At 44.1% G+C, this 15,052-nt stretch overlaps 3 non-coding genes across 3 annotated transcripts; all 3 read left to right on the top strand.

Moving 5' to 3' along the window:
• The first annotated feature begins 1,293 nt into the window (after nt 1-1,293).
• On the top strand, nt 1,294-1,375 carry trnas-uga (transfer RNA serine (anticodon UGA)). The gene has a single exon. It is a non-coding gene; the product is annotated as a tRNA-Ser (tRNA).
• A 3,099-nt stretch (nt 1,376-4,474) lies between these two features.
• Nucleotides 4,475-4,557, top strand: trnas-uga (transfer RNA serine (anticodon UGA)). The gene has a single exon. It is a non-coding gene; the product is annotated as a tRNA-Ser (tRNA).
• A 2,392-nt stretch (nt 4,558-6,949) lies between these two features.
• Nucleotides 6,950-7,031, top strand: trnas-uga (transfer RNA serine (anticodon UGA)). Its single transcript has one exon. It is a non-coding gene; the product is annotated as a tRNA-Ser (tRNA).
• Nucleotides 7,032-15,052: the final 8,021 nt, after the last annotated feature.

The following is a 15,052-nucleotide window of genomic DNA, read 5'->3' as shown; positions in this document are numbered from 1 at the left end:
AGTATCTCTTTTAAAAATAACATAAGATTTACCAAAAACGTTTTATAAGTACTTTCACTTTCATTTTTCAACCTTTTAAAAGGTAGACATACAGGGACACAGACAGGGCCCTAAGCCTGCCACTCGATTTAAAATGTTGCCCAGCACCAGATTCACAAAAGGACACAGACAGGGCCCCAAAGCCATAAGTAGTTTCACTTTCATTTTGCAAGCTTTTAAAAGGTAGACAGACAGGGACATACACAGGGCCCTAAAGCCTGCCACTCGATTTAAAATGTTGCCCAGCACCAGATTCACAAACGGACACAGGCAGGGCCCCAAAGCCTGGCACTCGATTTAAACCGCCTGCCCCAAAACAGCCCCGGCAACGTTGGGCTCCCCAGCTAGTATGAAATAAATGGGGGGATCAGACAACTCTTCCTCTGACACTGGGGAACAAATAAGCCAACAGTTATACCACGATATTGTTTACTGTGATGCAGCAAATACAATATTCCAGCTTAAAAGTTTCAGTTTCAATTCTGTGCAAAAGAAACTGTGACTCCAACGTGTTTCCAATAGCCTGCCTTTTAATCTGACGTCACAATCGCCACCATTGCACCTCAAGGTGATTCATAACTAATAAGCAGAGAAGTCAAGCACTGAAAGGGTATTTGTAGAAAGGGTTGTGAGACTGTGGAATGCACTGGTCCAGCAAGCAGCAGATTTAAAACAAGGTTTAAAAACCGGCAGCCTGTGGGAGGAAGGGGGCAGAGAGGCAAGAGAGACACAGGAAAGATCAACTTGGAAACTATTGACCCCGAATCTACTTTAAATCCCCCCACTGTATTTAAACCCATTTAATGTCAGATTCACAAATTGATGCATGTGAGCAATATAGGACATTTATCGCTGTCTCTGGTCTAAAATAACTGCTTTATTATTTGATCTCACCCGCTGCGTTTAGGCTCTACCCTGAATATTTACCTCCGACCTAGAATCAGTTTGTAATCTGGAGACAAGGTTTCTGCAGCCGGCGGGCAGGGAGCAGAGGCTGTGGCTGATCTGTGTCATGTAGGAGCAGAACACAATGTTTCTGCTGTTTATTTTCATTACCCTGCAGAATATTCCATACTGTTCTCAACATCTTACATACCGTTAAATATCGGAAGTTTTCTTTTATTGTAATGATCGCTGCGATTCTTCTGGACTTGCTGAATTTGCAGCAAATTAAATATCACGAAACCGTCATCGCCAACAATAAACAGGGTCAGCGATTTGAGAATTTAGTATCTTGGAGCCGACATTTTCGCGGCTGCGATGGCCGAGTGGTTAAGGCGTTGGACTTGAAATCCAACGGAGTTTTCTCGCGCAGGTTCGAGCCCTGCTCGCAGCGGGTTCGCCCATTATGATAATTAACTACTTCAAATAATTTATTTTCTTCAATCTGCTCCCTCTTGGAGGATTTTGGAATTTTCAATGCCGGTTTTAAGGAAACTAAACGATTGCCGAGACAACTGGATCACTTACTTCAAGAAGGTTTGCTGACCGAATTCCAAAAGTTATCTGCAGATTGTCTGGAAGCTCCAGATAAGGAGGCCTCGACAGTCTCTGAGGTACCTTCCCATACACTCGCTGCTGTCCGGTAGCATCAGTCTGTGTAACCATGGGAGAGAGAGAATGGAAAGTCACTAGAAGGCATGTTTCTGTCAGCAGCAATGTTACAAGAGCAGCCATTCTAAAGTGAAAAGCAGAACACATTCCAGGAGACAGGTCAGGAGACAGACAAACGGAGTGGAGATCTGGAAGACTGACCAGAAAAAAAACAAGGAGGACACCAACTCATAATTCATCTCTCCCTCTCCCGAAGCAGAAGAATTGAACATTCTGAGTTCTGAGTTGCACCACTGAGGTTGTACAAGTCTCTCTCTGTAAAACTTGTATTATTATGTCAATAAAACGATTTGTTTGAAAAGTTTGAAGATTCATTTCTCACGGAATTTTCTGAATCGGGCTGCATTGGTTCCGAAGGCCGGCTCTGCTTTCGCAGAGCTTGACTGTCGGGAGGTCCCACAGGTCGAAATGTATCGACTGGTTTCAAAGCTCCAACTCAGATTGGGGCGTATGGGACATGTGGCCCAGGAAGAGTGGTGGTAGCAGAGCACACTTAGCAGTTTAAGTGGCTGAAAGTCAATGTTAGATTAAGGAAATACTGTAGGAAAATTATAATGAAATTGAAGGGGGAAAGTAAAGGAGAGCTATTGATTGTGGAAGGAAGAAAAGTCTGCGTTATGTTTCGGTTTGGAGCCGAAGTTGCTGCGGCCAGAATGCAGATTATTAATCACTATACGAGCACGGCACCACACATCAACAACTGGAGCTCTGCAAAGTATCGCATGGCACTGCTTAGGAAACATGGATTTTTGGTGAAGAGTCCAAAATCAGCACCGCCAGAAATACAGAAGCAGTGAAATTCAACGCAGGCCTCGCAGCCACTGGAGCCTTCATCCAGAATGGGAACTGGTGCAGGCACAGTCACATTTAAAAGAATTGTAGCCTTTTAACACGAGAAGAAACTCACCCCTGGAGATTCTATAAAAATTGGCCTCGCTGGGAATCGAACTCAGGATCTCCTAGTTTACCAGACAGACGCTTTGCCCAGCTAAGCCACGGTACCGTAGGCTGGCACAATTTCTCACCCCCACTCACTGATGTCTATCAGCATCCGGTCACTGTCTTCTGGACTCTCAGGCCGTTTCTTATTTCTCCAGCTCTCTTGTCCATTCCGCCATATGTCCCATTGCTCTCTGTATCTCCCGCTTAATTTATCTCAGTGTCAATCTGTGAGGTGATTCTGAATGATTACCCTATGTTTGTGTCTTATCTATATATATAAATCGGTACTTCTGTCTGTCATTCTGTCTGTCATTCTGTCTGTCATTCTGTCATCGCCTGTGCGTCTGTCGGGCTATGCGCTCGAAAGTTACAGGGCGTACCTACGCGCGCGTTCCCTCCAAAGAAAGCTTACGCTTCAGAGATGGTTTTAAGCGTATTTACTTTTCAGTCGGACGAAAAGTGTTCGCGCCTTATGCAAAAAACCTTCAGCAAAAAACCTTCAAAATTAAACTCATTATCTGCCAGCATTGATTGACTGACATCAAGGTTCCACCAATCCTGTTCCGTCACGATTGACCAATCCTACAGCACGGTCCCCTGATGGTTGGCCAATCGGTGTGTGTGTGGGCGGGACTATTCGTTTTCATCTCGGGGATGTGGCAGCCATTCTTTCACGAAGCTTCCAGCTCAAATTACTTCAGCTTCCAGCTATAACGACTTTCAAAGTTAGTATCTCTTTTAAAAATAACATAAGATTTACCAAAAACGTTTTATAAGTACTTTCACTTTCATTTTTCAACCTTTTAAAAGGTAGACATACAGGGACACAGACAGGGCCCTAAGCCTGCCACTCGATTTAAAATGTTGCCCAGCACCAGATTCACAAAGGGACACAGACAGGGCCCCAAAGCCCGGCACTCGATTTAAACCGCCTGCCCCAAAACAGCCCCGGCAACGCCGGGCTCCCCAGCTAGTTTGAAATAAATGGGGGGATCAGACAACTCTTCCTCTGACACTGGGGAACAAATAAGCCAACAGTTATACCACGATATTGTTTACTGTGATGCAGCAAATACAATATTCCAGCTTAAAAGTTTCAGTTTCAATTCTGTGCAAAAGAAACTGTGACTCCAACGTGTTTCCAATAGCCTGCCTTTTAATCTGACGTCACAATCGCCACCATTGCACCTCAAGGTGATTCATAACTAATAAGCAGAGAAGTCAAGCACTGAAAGGGTATTTGTAGAAAGGGTTGTGAGACTGTGGAATGCACTGGTCCAGCAAGCAGCAGATTTAAAACAAGGTTTAAAAACCGGCAGCCTGTGGGAGGAAGGGGGCAGAGAGGCAAGAGAGACACAGGAAAGATCAACTTGGAAACTATTGACCCCGAATCTACTTTAAATCCCCCCATTGTATTTAAACCCATTTAATGTCAGATTCACAAATTGATGCATGTGAGCAATATAGGACATTTATCGCTGTCTCTGGTCTAAAATAACTGCTTTATTATTTGATCCCACCCGCTGCGTTTAGGCTCTACCCTGAATATTTATCTCCGACCTAGAATCAGTTTGTAATCTGGAGACAAGGTTTCTGCAGCCGGCGGGCAGGGAGCAGAGGCTTTGGCTGATCTGTGTCATGTGGGAGCAGAACACAATGTTTCTGCTGTTTATTTTCATTACCCTGCAGAATATTCCATACTGTTCTCAACATCTTACATACCGTTAAATATCGGAAGTTTTCTTTTATTGTAATGACGCTGCGATTCTTCTGGACTTGCTGAATTTGCAGCAAATTAAATATCACGAAACCGTCATCGCCAACAATAAACAGGGTCAGCGATTTGAGAATTTAGTATCTTGGAGCCGACATTTTCGCGGCTGCGATGGCCGAGTGGTTAAGGCGTTGGACTTGAAATCCATATGGGATTTCCCCGGGCAGGTTCGAGCCCTGCTCGTAGCGGGCTTTCTCATTATGATAATTAACTACTTCAAATAATTTATTTTCTTCAATATGCTCCCTCTTGGAGGATGTTGGAATTTTCAATGCCGGTTTTAAGGAAACTAAAGGATTGCCGAGACAACTGGATCACTTACTTCAAGAAGGTTTGCTGACCGAATTCCAAAAGTTATCTGCAGATTGTCTGGAAGCTCCAGATAAGGAGGCCTCGACAGTCTCTGAGGTACCTTCCCATACACTCGCTGCTGTCCGGTAGCATCAGTCTGTGTAACCATGGGAGAGAGAGAATGGAAAGTCACTGGAAGGCATGTTTCTGTCAGCAGCAATGTTACAAGAGCAGCCATTCTAAAGTGAAAAGCAGAACACATTCCAGGAGACAGGCCAGGAGACAGACAAACGGAGTGGAGATCTGGAAGACTGACCGGAAAAAAACAAGGAGGACACTAACTCATAATTCATCTCTCCCTCTCCCGAAGCAGAAGAATTGAACATTCTGAGTTCTGAGTTGCACCACTGAGGTTGTACAAGTCTCTCTCTGTAAAACTTGTATTATTATGTCAATAAAACGATTTGTTTGAAAAGTTTGAAGCTTCATTTCCCAAGGAATTTTCTGAATCGGGCTGCATTGGTTCCGAAGGCCGGCTCTGCTTTCGCAGAGCTTGACTGTCGGGAGGTCCCGCAGGTCGAAATGTATCGACTGGTTTCAAAGCACCAACTCAGATTGCGCCGTATGGGACATGTGGCCCAGGAAGAGCGGTGGTAGCAGAGCACACTTAGCAGTTTAAGTGGCTGAAAGTGAATGTTAGATTAAGGAAATACCGCAGGAAAATTATAATGAAATTGAAGGGGGAAAGTAAAGGAGAGCTATTGATTGTGGAAGGAAGAAAAGCCTGCGTTATGTTTCGGTTTGGAGCCGAAGTTGCTGCGGCCAGAATGCAGATTATTAATCACTATACGAGCACGGCACCACACATCAACAACTGGAGCTCTGCAAAGTATCGCTTGGCACTGCTTAGGAAACATGGATTTTTGATGAAGAGTCCAAAATCAGCACCGCCAGAAATACCGAAGCGGTGAAATTCAACGGAGGCCTCGCAGCCACTGGAGCCTTCATCCAGAATGGGAACTGGTGCAGGCACAGTTACATTTAAAAGAATTGTAGCCTTGTCACACGAGAAGAAACTCACCCCTGGAGATTCTATAAAAATAGGCCCCGTTGGGAATCGAACCCAGGATCTCCTGTTTACTGGATAGTCGCTTTGACCAGCTAAGCCACGGGACCGAATGACTGGCGCAATTTCTCGCCCCCACTCACTGATGTCTATCAGCTTCCAGTCACTGTCTTCTGGACTCTCAGGCCGTTTCTTATTTCTCCAGCTCTCTTGTCCATTCCGCCATATGTCCCATTGCTCTCTGTATCTCCCGCATAATTTATCTCAGTGTCAATCTGTGAGGTGATTCTGAATGATTACCCTATGTTTGTGTCTTATATGAAATAAATGGGGGGATCAGACAACTCTTCCTCTGACACTGGGGAACAAATAAGCCAACAGTTATAACACGATATTGTTTACTGTGATGCAGCAAATACAATATTCCATCTCAAAAGTTTCAGTTTCAATTCTGTGCAAAAGAAACTGTGACTCCAACGTGTTTCCAATAGTCTGCCTTTTAATCTGACGTCACAAACGCCACCATTGCACCTCAAGGTGATTCATAACTAATAAACAGAGAAGTCAAGCACTGAAAGGGTATTTGTAGAAAGGGCTGTGAGACTGTGGAACGCACTGGCCCAGCAAGCAGCAGATTTAAAACAAGGTTTAAAAACCGGCAGCCTGTGGGAGGAAGGGGGCAGAGAGGCAAGAGAGACACAGGAAAGATCAACTTGGAAACTATTGGCCCCGAATCTACTTTAAATCCCCCCGCTGTATTTCAACCCATTTAATGTCAGATTCACAAATTGATGAATGTGAGCAATATAGGACATTTATCGCTGTCTCTGGCCTAAAATAACTGCTTTATTATTTGATCCCACCCGGTGTGTTTAGGCCCTGCCCTGAATATTTATATCCGACCTAGAATCAGTTTGTAAGCTGGAGGCAAGGTTTCTGCAGCCGCTGGGCAGGGAGCAGAGGCTGTGGCTGATCTGTGTCATGTGGGAGCAGAACACAATGTTTCTGCTGTTTATTTTCATTACCCTGCAGAATATTCCATACTGTTCTCAACATCTTACATAGCGTTAAATATCGGAAGTTTTCTTTTATTGTAATGATCGCTGCGATTCTTCTGGACTTGCTGAATTTGCAGCAAATTAAATATCATGAAAACGTCATCGCCAACAATAAACAGGGTCAGCGATTTGAGAATTTAATATCTTGGAACCGACGTTGCGGCGGCTGCGATGGCCGAGTGGTTAAGGCTTTGGACTTGAAATCCAATGGGGTTTCCCCGCGCAGGTTCGAGCCCTGCTCGCAGCGGGTTTTCTCATTATGATAATTAATTACTTCGAATAAATTATTTTCTTCAATCTGCTCCCTCTGGGAGGGTTTTGGAATTTTCAATGCCGGTTTTAAGGAAACTAAAGGATTGCCGAGACAACTGGATCACTTACTTCAAGAAGGTTTGCTGACCGAATTCCAAATGTTATCTGCAGATTGTCTGGAAGCTCCAGATAAGGAGGCCTCGACAGTCTCTGAGGCACCTTCACATACACTCGGTGCTGTCCGGTAGCATCAGTCTGTGTAACCATGGGAGAGAGAGAATGGAAAGTCACTGGAAGGCTTGTTTCTGTCAGCAGCAATGGTACAAAAGCAGCCATTCTAAAGTGAAAAGCAGAACACATTCCAGGAGACAGGCCAGGAGACAGACAAACGGAGTGGAGATCTGGAGGACTGACCAGAATAACAACAAGGAGGACACTTACACATAACTCATCTCTCCCTCTCCCGAATCAGAAGAATTGAACATTCTTAGTTTTGAGTTGCACAACTGAGGTTGTACAAGTCTCTCTCGGTAAAACTTGTATTATTATGTCAATAAAACGATTTGTTTGAAAAGTTTGAAGCTTCATTTCCCGAGGAATTTTCTTGTATCATCGGGCTGCATTGGTTCCGAAGGCCGGCCCTGCTTTCGCAGAGCTTGACTGTCGGGAGGTCCCGCAGGTCTAAATGTATCGACTGGTATCAAAGCACCTACTCAGATTGGGGCGTATGGGACATGTGGCCCAGGAAGAGCGGTGGCAGCAGAGCACACTTAGCAGTTTAAGTGGCTGAAAGTGAATGTTAGATTTAGGAAATACCGCAGGAAAATTACAATCAAGTTGAAGGGGGTAATTAAAGCAGGGCTATTAATTGTGGAAGGAAGAAAAGTCTGCGTTATGTTTCGGTTTGGAGCCGAAGTTGCTTCGGCCAGAATGCAGAGCATTAATCACTATACGAGCACGGCACCACACATCAACAACTGGAGCTCTACAAAGTATCGCATGGCACTGCTTGGGAAACATGGATCTTTGGTGAAGAGTCCAAAATCAGCTCCGCCAGATACTGAAGCAGTGAAATTCGACCCAGGCCTCGCAGCGACTGGAGCCTTCATCCAGAATGGGAACTGGTGCAGACACAGTTACATTTAAAAGAATTGTAGCCTTTTCACACGAGAAGAAACTCACCCTTGGAGAATTCATTAAAGAAAGGCCCCGCTGGGAATCGAACGCAGGATCTCCTCTTCAATTAGACAGACGCTTTGACCAGCTAAGACACGGGGTCGACTGCTGACACAACTTCTCGCCACCACTCACTGATGTCTATCAGTTTCCGGTCACTGTCTTCTGGACTCTCAGGCCGTTTCTTATTTCTCCAGCTCTCTTGTCCATTTCGCCATGTGTCCCATTGCTGTCTGTATCTCCCGCTTAATTTATCTCAGTGTCAATCTGTGAGGTGATTCTGAATGTTTGTGTCTTATATGAAATAAATGGGGGGATCAGACAACTCTTCCTCTGACACTGGGGAACAAATAAGCCAACAGTTATAACACGATTTTGTTTATTGTGCTGCAGCAAATACAATATTCCATCTTAAAAGTTTCAGTTTCAATTCTGTGCAAAAGAAACGGTGACTCCAACGTGTTTCCAATAGGCTGCCTTTTAATCTGACGTCACAAATGCCACCATTGCACCTCAAGGTGATTCATAACTAATAAACACAGAAGTCAAGCACTGAAAGGGTATTTGTAGAAAGGGTTGTGAGACTGTGGAATGCATTGGCCGAGCAAGCAGCAGATTTAAAACAAGATTTAAAAACCGGCAGCCTGTGGGAGGAAGGGGGCAGAGAGGCAAGCGAGACACAGGAAAGATCAACTTGGAAACTATTGGCCTCGAATCTACTGTAAATACCCCCACTGTATTTAAACCCATTTAATGTCAGGTTCACACATTGATGCATGTGAGCAATATAGGACATTTATCGCTGCCTCTGGTCTAAAATAAATGCTTTATTATTTGATCCCACCCGCTGTGTTTAGGCTCTACCCTGAATATTGATCTCCGACCTAGAATCAGTTTGTAATCTGGAGACAAGGTTTCTGCAGCAGGCGGTCAGGGAGCAGAGGCTGTGGGTGATCTGTGTCATGTGGGAGCAGAAGTACGACGCCAACGTTAAAAAGGGGCTCACGAGGGACCTTTCGCAAATTTCAATCTACAATCCCTCAAGCGAGATTCATACCCATTCACTGAAGTGTCACTCTGTCTGGAATACAGACCGAATCAACTGATTATCAAATGTATATTCAAATAGGTTTGCCATGTATTGTCCATTGCATTTTGACTGATTCAGGTAAGCAGAGTATTGGAGACAGCAGTTTTGCATTCCCAATACCAATGCTCTGTCACGCGTGCCCGCAGTTCCATTTCCATTCCAAACCGTCTTTTTACTGTCAATGATTTGCCCGGAATGTGCTTGGAGAAATGTTAGAATCGCAGTACTGCCCTTCTCAATGTCGCTTCCTCTAAATTTCCGCTGATGATTTTCACCAGTGTAAGATTCATCAGCTTGAGCTACTGTTTAATTTGTTCTCGGCATTAACTGTGCTGATCCTTTAACTTGTCCCACTGCACGTCATCTCCAAATTTGTCGATTGTACCTCGAGGGCACTTTTCATACGTAAATCTGCAACATCTGCCAGAGAACGATTCAGGTTCAGCTGTTCCAAAACAATGAGTCGGTCATATTACCTACACGCTACAGATGTAAACATCTGCGCTCCTCTGCTTCAATGATATCTTGTTACGCAGCGATGGGCAGTTTACGCTCTCTGAGGTTGCAATTGCTGCTTTCCACCAGCAGAGGGCGCTTGGAGAGAGCGGGGCCGGACAGGCGGCCTGAATGTTGCTGCTGTCGCGGCCACACTCACTCTGGGAGCTGGGGAACAGCAAACAAACTCATGGGTTTGTTACCGCATCTGAAATGCAGCTCCTAACTGTTGCTATTGACCGAGGCATCGTTGCAGGATCCTGTAATGATCTCTCACACTGTCGGTATCTCTGTAGAGTTTAATTGTGTACAGAACTCTTGTCCATTTCGCCATGTGTCTCATTGCTATCTGTATCTACCGCTTTGTTTATATCTGTGTCAATCTGTGAGGTGATTCTGAATGATTACCCTGTGTTTGTGTCTTACATGAAATAAATGAGGAGATCAGACCATCCTTCCTCTGACACTGGGGAGCTAATGAGCCAGCCTTTATAACAAGATATGTTTTATTGTGATGCAGCAAATACAATAGTCCATCTTGAAAGATTCCGGTTCAATTCTGTGCAAAAGAAACTGTGACCCCAACGTGTTTCCAAATCGCCGCCTTTTAATTTGACGTCAGAAACGCCACCATTGCACCTCAAGGTGCTTCATAACTAATAAACAGAGAAGTCAAGCAGTGAAAGGGTATTTGTAAAAAGGCTTGTGGGACTGTGGAATGCTCTGGCCCAGAGAAGCAGAAATAAAACAAGGTTTAAAAACCGTCAGCGTGTGGGAGGAAGGGGAGAGTGAAATAACGAGCCACAGGTAAGATCACCTTAGAAACCATTGGCTCAGAATCTGCTTTAAATCCCCCTACTGTATTGAAACACATTTAATGTCATATTCACACATTGATGCATTGAGATTTAACGCTGTCTCTGATCTAAAATATCTGCTTTATGTATGTGAAATTCTCATTGCCGAGATTAAACAATCAGTGCAAGGTTAGTGGTTCTTTGGTCTAGGGGTGTGGTTGTCATTTTGGGAATTCACATCAATTAAAATGCAAGAGGTACCGGGTCCAAATTCTGGACGCGCCCCAACATTTTAATAGAACCACTTTCCTCGGCCTGGAGACATTCCACAAATCTTCAAATAATAACTGCCAGAAAAACAGCTTGTGTTCAGTACATCGCAATAAAACGGCAATTTTATTCTTTAAAGCAGGAATTCCGTCCCAGAAGTGCTGAAACTGTGAGGTCAATGTGTAAGTCCGTTTGTTTCCAGAAATATGCTCCTTATTTTCCACATTGTCAATCTGGGAGCTCGGCAGGACATGCGGTAAAGGGGACTTTATTAAAGGTTGTTTCTACCATTTGGAAACAGAAATACTGAACTAACGAGCCACAGGTAAGATCACCTTAGAAACCATTGGCTCCGAATCTGCTTTAAATCCCCCTACTGTATTTTGTATCAGTCTTTACAGTAGAGGACACTAAAAATATCCCAACACTGGACAAACAGGGGGCAATGGGGGGGGAGGAGCTAAACACGATTAAAATCACTAAGGAGATGGTACTCAGTAAAATAATGGGACTTAAGGCGGATAAATCCCCCGGACCTGATGGCCTACATCCTAGGGTCTTGAGAGAAGTGGCGGTAGGGATTGTGGATGTATCGGTGATTATTTTCCAGATCTCCCTGGACTCAGGAAAGGTCCCAGCAGATTAGAAAACTGCTAATGTAACACCCTTATTTAAGAAGGGAAGTAGACAAAAAGCTGGAAACTATAGACCAGTTAGCCTAACATCTGTGGTTGGCAAAATGTTGGAGTCCATTATTAAGGAAACAGTAACAGAGCATTTGCATAAACATAATTTAATAGGACAGAGTCAGCATGGTTTTACGAAGCGGAAGTCATGTTTGAGCAATTTGCTCGAATTCTTTGAGGATGTAACATACAGGGTGGATAAAGGGGAACCAGTGGATGTAGTGTATTTGGACTTCCAAAAGGCACTTGACAAGGTTCCACACAAAAGATTACTGATCAAGATAAAAAAATCACGGGGTTGGGGGTAATATACTGGCATGGGTGGAAGATTTGCTATCTAACAGAAAACAAAGAGTTGGTATAAATGGTTCGTTCTCAGGCTCGCAATCAGTAACTAGTGGTGTTCCGCAGGGGTCAGTGCTGGGACCCCAACTCTTTACAATCTATATTAACGTTTTGGAGGAAGGGACCGACAGCAACATATCCAAGTTTGCCGACGATACAAAGATGGGAGGGAAAGCATTGAGTGAGGAGGGCATAAAAAACCTGCAAAAGGACGTAGACAGGCTAAGTGAGTTGGCAGAGATTTGGCAGATGCAACATAATGTTGGAAACTGTGAGGTTATGCACTTTGGCCGAAAAAATCAAAGAGCAAGTTATTATCTAAATGGAGAGAAACTGCAAAGTGCTACAGTACAAAGGGATCTGGGGGTCCTGGTGCATGAAACACAAAAAGTTAGTATGCAGGTGCAGCAGGTGATCAGGAAGGCCAATGAAATCTTGGCTTTTATTGCAAGGGGGATGGAGTATAAAAACAGGGAAGTCTTGCTGCAGTTACACAGGGTATTGGTGAGGCCACACCTGGAATACTGCGTGCAGTTTTGGTTTCCATATTTAAGAAAAGATATACTTGCTCTCGAGGCGGTTCAGAGAAGGTTCACTCGGTTGATTCCAGAGATGAGGAGGTTGATGTATGAGGAAAGGTTGAGTAGGTTGGGACTCTACTCATTGGAGTTCAGAAGAATGAGAGGCGATCTTATCGAAACATATAAGATTGTGAGGGGACTTGATCGGGTGGATGCGGTGAGGATGTTTCCACTGATGGGTGCGACTAGAACTAGGGGGCATAATCTTAGAATAAGTTGCTGCCCTTTCAAAACTGAGATGAGGAGAAACTTCTTCACTCAGAGGGTAGTAAATCTATGGAATTTGCTATCCCAGAGAGCTGTGGAAGCTGCAACATTAAATAAATTTAAAATGGAGATAGACATTTTCCTAGCAGATAAGGGAATTAGGGGTTACGGGGAGAGGGCAGGGAAGTGGACGCGAGTCTACATTCAGATCAGCCATGACCCTATTGAATGGCAGAGCAGGCCCGAGGGGCCGTATGGCCTACTCCTGCTCCTATTTCTTATGTATTGAAACACATTTAATGTCATATTCACACACTGATGCATTAGAGCAATGAGATTTAACGCTGTATCTGATCTAAAATATCTGCTTTATGTATGTGAAATTCTCATTGCCGAGATTAAACAATCAGTGCCAGGCCTGCTTTTAACATGGTAAGTGGTGAATTAAATAAAATTAAAACTTTTTTCCACAGGTTTATTATTTTTAAATATTTAAATGAAAGGTAAGTTTATTTTAAGCCGCGTTAAAAACAGTAATTATTTTTTTCAAAATTTAATTTTTTTTTTAAATAGTTATTTTATGTAATTTATAGTTATTTTAAAATTGTGATGTTTTCTAAAAAAATGTTGAAGTTTTAGTTAGGTTTTCGGGCAGATCTCTATTCATTGATTTGACAGGTCTTCCTGTCAAATCTGATAATAAAGATTCCGTGCTACGATTGGCTCTCCATTGCCCACGTGATCCCAGGGGACTCTTCGAACTAATGGCGCCACTGGGACATGCAAGCACTGCGCGCCAGCAGCTGGAGCAGGCCCAGGATCAGAATCCCACGCGGGCCCACAGCACAACGGCAGGCGCGCTAGGTAACTGCAGGTCGCTTCCACGCACGGGAAGCCTCCGACCCGAATTTCTGGCCCATAGTAGGCCCAGAGATTCGGGTCCCAACGCGTGAGTATGCACGGGGTACTCACGCGTAGATCCGATGGAAGGGCCGATATCTTGCATGCACCGCGCATGCGCGGGAAACCGGCACTTCCGATCCTCTGAACGAAGTGGTTCAGAGGTGGAACGCGCGCGCAGGGGAGGCGGCGCGTGCGCTTTGAACATAGTTTTTTTTTACAGGTTTTCACGCAAGGGTAAGCCTGCAGGATTTACACATTTGAAAAGCAGGCGTAAGGCCTGCTTTTTAAACGTAAGTGGTCAATTAATTGAAATGAAAACATTTTTTCCAGAGGTTTATTATTTTTGAATACTTTAAAGTAAGGTAAGTTTATTTTTAGCCCCGTTTTTTTATAAAATTATTTTTTTCAAAAATTTAAATTATTTTTAAAATAGTTATTTAATGTAATTTAAAGTTTATTTAAAAAGTGTGATGATTTGTTAAAATTTATTTGAAGGTTAACTACTGTTTTGGGGACCGGAGTATTCATAAGTTTGACAGGTCTTTCTGTCAATCTTATGAATGGGCTTTTCCCTCCTCGGATTGGCTGCCCATGGCTCACGTTATCCAAGGGGACGCATCGCACTAACTATGCCGCTGGAACACGCAAGCACAGCGCGCCGGGAGCTGGACCGGGCCACAGAGAGGAAATCCACGGAGCCCTAAAGCTCAACAGCCGGCGCGCAAGGTAAGTGTAGGTCGGGGGCTTGCACCCACGGGAAGCCGCCGACCCGAATTTCTGGGACACATAAAGACAAACAATTACAGTACTTTTAGCAATCAATCACCTGTGATGGATGTAAGTATATTTGTGTATGTCCATGTTAGATACAAATGTATTTGTGAGTTGCTATTGTGTTAGATGTAAATGCTTTTGCACCTCTGTTCATTACAAATATATTTAGACATATCTGTATTATTTATTAATGTATTGGGTGGGGGAATCAGTGTAAGTTATAAATCTATTTCTCAGCGCTACAATTGTCCAGGCCGGCCCCTTTCTACGGTCTTATTGCCCCCACGTGGGAGACGGCAGACCACCTGTTACATTCGGATTCAACTTCTGCTTTTATTGATAATTAGAAAATGTGAGGTTTAGAAAGTAATAACTCTGCATCCATCAGCCTCTCTGATACCTCTTTACCGTCCCTTATTCTGTCTGATAGGTCCTGAGTGCACCCTAACCGCTCTAGAACACCCTGAGCATCTCTTACTCTGTCTGGTAATTCCGCAGTGTCCTTTAGAATGTCTGGTACATCCGGAGCGTCCCTTGCCCTGTCTGGTACATCAAGAGCGTCCCTTGCCCTCTCTGGTACATCGGGAGCGTCCCTTAATCTGTATGATACATCCGGAGCGTCCTTTACCCTGGCTGGTACATCCGGAACGTCCCTTACCCTATCTGATACATCCGGAGCGTCCCTTACACTG

Source organism: Somniosus microcephalus, unplaced genomic scaffold (genome assembly GCF_052327205.1).
Source record: "Somniosus microcephalus isolate GS21.2 unplaced genomic scaffold, FLI_Smic_1.0 unresolved_chr1, whole genome shotgun sequence".
Classification (NCBI taxonomy): Eukaryota; Metazoa; Chordata; class Chondrichthyes; order Squaliformes; family Somniosidae; genus Somniosus; species Somniosus microcephalus.
This window is presented reverse-complemented; position numbering and strand designations above follow the sequence as displayed.